This window comes from Lolium perenne, chromosome 3 (assembly GCF_019359855.2).
Source record: "Lolium perenne isolate Kyuss_39 chromosome 3, Kyuss_2.0, whole genome shotgun sequence".
Taxonomy (NCBI): Eukaryota; Viridiplantae; Streptophyta; class Magnoliopsida; order Poales; family Poaceae; genus Lolium; species Lolium perenne.
In genome coordinates this window covers 158,612,924-158,617,070 of record NC_067246.2, presented here as the reverse complement: position 1 = coordinate 158,617,070, position 4,147 = coordinate 158,612,924, and the positions used below count along the sequence as shown (strand labels likewise).

Here is a 4,147-nt window from a genome sequence, read left to right as displayed (position 1 = left end):
CAGAAGAACTTGTCGTATCTCACAACACCACTTCGTGATCCTATCCGGGAAGAAGCAAATGCTGGAACACACAACGTATGCAAATCTTACAACTACAGAAGAAGAACCGGCATGCTCAAGTTGATATGCATGGCATGGCAACGATGGTGCAATGCAACTTATCCATATTAATCGGAGTCGGAACCCCGGACAATCAAATTAAGGTTGGAGTTGCATTTCTACCGACAAAGTTAATGGTTGATTAGCATGTCATATCATGGCAAGGGTGCGCTACTTCAAAGTTAAACGGAGCGGGGAAAACCAAAGTTGGAGATCCAAAATACTCCGCATATATGTGAGGTGAAATGCACAAACTATCACGTCACGACATGATGCGAGATGCAAACAGATGAATGGATGGCATATTAATGTTCCTCTCATTTTTCTGATCAATTTTCATATAAAACACTTTGCATTTGGAGTTATAGATTTAAAGATATGATTTTAGCAAGATTTATACATTTCCTGCCATTTTCAGAAAAACAGGGAAAAGAGGGAAACAATTTATACCGAAGAGAAGCTAGCCCGTGCGGCTGACCCGCGGGACCAGGGAGGTGACGAGGCGCTGACGAGGCAGAGACGCAGACGTGGCTCCGTGTGAGGCTGATGAAAGGGACCCGCCTGTCAGGGTACCAGAGAAAGAAATGAGAAACAAAAGGGGTGGGATTTTGCATCACAAGGATTCGAACTCGGGCTGCACAGGTTGAGGACCAAGGTGCTAACCACTGCGCTGTTGCAAGATTTCTGTATGATATCTGGGACACCTTCTTTTGAAAGCAGGCAAAGCGGAGCTTGGGGCCAGAACGGCCATGGCGGACTGAGATCTAGTCGACCACGAATCCGGCGATTCAGGGCGAACCGAGGCGGGGGAGTTGGCGTCGGGGGTGCGCCTTGGCATGGCGGTCCAGATGAGGTTGGTGGGTTGGCCGGGGAGGCACCGGAGTGTCGCCGGCGACGAGCTCCTGTGGCAGCGGGCAGCGGTCAACAACGGGAGAACCAAATAGAGGGGTAACGGAATAGAGAAGAGGCTCAGGAGATGTGCCACCCTACCAGGAGCACGGTGGTGTGTTCAAGGTCGCCGAGGGAGGAGCCGAGTGGCCGGAATCAACGATAAATGCTGCAGGAGTCGAAGGAGAAACGGCGAGCTTGGTGGCGACTGGGAGCGTCCCGGCTCGATTCCTTGTACCAGGTTGAAGAGGAGAACGAGCCGCATCTCCTGGTACTCTCGGTTTGGTGCGGGGTCGAACGGAATGGCGGGGCGACGAGAGTACTGTGGGGGCGGTCATTGGTGGTTTTCCTTGCGTGTTTCTGTTCATGAGAGAGAAGAAGGAAAGGGGAAGAGAGATGGTGGCGGCGCGAGGGAGGAAGATGAGAGGGGGCTAGGGTTTTCTGGAGGCCGAAAGATAAAGGGGGGAGGGAAGGTGGTGGAGATGCGGTGGTCGCATGGGACAGTGACGGGAGGAGGGGAGGACCACAGCCTCACACACTTTTCGTGAGTGGGAGGAAGACGACACAGAAAGGGGGCGTACCCCTTCGTTGCGGGTTGGGTCAAGATGGTGGGTTGGGCCGCCGGGATGGAAGGGAGAGGAAGGATGGCCGGTTCGGGCTGGAACAAAGATGGGCCAGAGGAAGAGAGAGGCCCAGGGAAGGGGGAGAGGGGTTTTCCTTTTCTCCTTTATTTTTAAAACTGTTTTGCAAATTGGTTTGTAACATTCTCAAACAAAAATTATAATTTTGAATACAGAGAGGAAGAGAGGGGGGAATAATTTGCAAGCATTGTCAAACATTTTTATACCAAAATAAAAATAGTTTGTTTGTTAGGGTTTTGTTAAAAGAAAGGGAAGGGAAGGTTTTATTCAACTATATGAGAGGGAAAAGAAAATAGTTTAGGTTTATAAAATAATTTTATTTGGTGAGAATATGCATGTATGATATGATGCATGATGCATAATGATGCACAAAAGGAAAACAACAAACAATCTAATAGGGGTATTTCCGGGGCCGTTACAATAGGTTCATTGGACTCAACCTCGAGCACACCCCACGTAGCACGTGCAAGCGACACGAGATGGCTGTCGTGCAAATCGCCATGCGGCAGCATGTCCTCGTGTACCACTACAGCAGTTCCTTCAAACATTGTCCGGCTCTGAACAATTTTTTGAGCGCAAGGGTATTACTTTCGCAAGCGTTAACACTAGGAACGTCAAGGTCATGCTTTCCCGTGCCAAGATGCATATTCCAGAGTTGTACCACGTCGACATCCAAGATATATTCAAGAGTCGGGTAGGAATGGCTAATCTAGCAGAGGCCATCATCGACGGGTCCTACAAGAACATGAAGACAAAGTTCTCATCTGACAAGCACGACTTATGGGAGACTATGCCACTCTCCCCGATGCACCTCAAGTACGTAGCAAAAGACGGGTACGTGAGCTACGAGTTGTACCGTAGGATCCTTGCCCTTGAGTTGTAATTATGTAGAAATATAAGTGCATGTGTGTCTATTCTATGGTGACCACTAGCATGAGTATGTCAATTTCATGTGAAAGATCTGGTCCAGAATGTAATTTAGCAAATTATGTATGGAGCTTTCAGAAATACTCATGGTGATCATGGGTTTGCGATTGGTAAAATTCTCATGCTAATTCGCATCCGATCCTTACCACTACTACTACGGTCAGGAAATGGTCAAACACACGCGCAAACACGAGAAAAAAAATCATCTGCACAACGGGCCATAAATGTATCCTCTCCTCTCGGATAGAGCAGATACGACAGGGGTCACATCGTAGTGGAGAACTTGAGTAGGTACGGTAGGGGTCATGTCGGAGTGGAGAACTTGAGTAGCTACGCTAATGCAGAGCCTCTCCGACAGACCATGCGCAGCGATCTTGGGAGCATGCGCACCATGAGGCGTGTGAGATCCACGCTTTCAAGTTCATCCGGTGAACAACCTTTTTGAATACCGAGGGAAGAAATAGTCAGCCTAATTATTACATACATAAAGAAATGTTTGACAAAAAATTATTAGTAACAAAATTTCATTAACTCATAATGCACACGACAGTAATTATACACATTCTATAATACAACATGTCTCCGGCCTGTCCGGAGGATAGGTACGGCGAAGAGTATATTGGTAGCAAAATTTGATTCTACAACTTCACCTGCATTTTACTGATCCAACCAACCGGAGAGAAAATCAAATAAGGGCGAACTCAGACGATTATAACCCGAGAGTAGATACGGCAGGGGTGACATCGGAGTGGAGAACTTGAGCAAGTACACTAGTATTGCAGAGAGCGTCCACACGCGGTTATCACCCCAGACACGGGCTGCGGATTTTTTGTGCACTGTCACCGAAGTCTAGTAATTCACTCGTCCAGAGATCCGTCAATCTTGTGCGGCCAGCCAGCAGCAATACGTCGCTTGCGCTTTTCCCTAATAAACCTTGTGCAGATGATGCTTGATGAACTGTATTCAAAATTGTAAAGTATGACTGTTCATAATATCAAATTCATATATGGTACACAATACTTAATATGTCTCCTGTGCACTGTTAGGGCTGAGGCGTTGGGGAGTGAAACAACGGGAAAACTTGCTACGTAGTAGTACATAGTTTAGCACATCTACCCATATGACCCAGTACATACACAAAAGTCAAAATGATACAGCTCCAAGCTTAGACCCATTTTATCTACTCATAGTACCGTAGTAGTATATATTTTCTTAGCTGTTGTAACCATCAATTTTTTTTCAAAATATAACCATCGACTTTATTTTGAATCTTGCATACCAAAAGTTTAATGCCATCATGATTTACTTGTCGTCTGGAGTAAGCCGTCACAAGAGAAAATGGTGGCGAACGTTGTAATCTAGCTAGTTCTTCGGCTCGACGGCGGTTGCACGAGTAGTAGTATATATGTACCTTTGAGTAGCCGGAGTCGCTGTGCTGTCGACGGCCGACAGGTCCGGCGAGGACTCGCCATCTTGCTGACCTTGTCTTCTCTCCTCTGTGCAAGCTACAGTTGTGGTGCTGATCTACGCCGGTGCCGGTGAGGAATGTCACCTATAGTTTCTGGTTGTAGCGGTGCAATATAATATATAGG

The 4,147-nt window shown here is 47.0% G+C and overlaps 1 long non-coding RNA gene across 1 annotated transcript; it reads right to left on the bottom strand.

Moving 5' to 3' along the window:
- On the bottom strand, positions 1–1,431 carry LOC127321590 (uncharacterized). The gene is made up of 4 exons (XR_007864186.2): positions 1,090–1,431; positions 763–1,001; positions 550–660; positions 1–61 (listed from the first exon to the last, which is right to left on the bottom strand). It is a non-coding gene; the product is annotated as an uncharacterized lncRNA (long non-coding RNA).
- Positions 1,432–4,147: the final 2,716 nt, after the last annotated feature.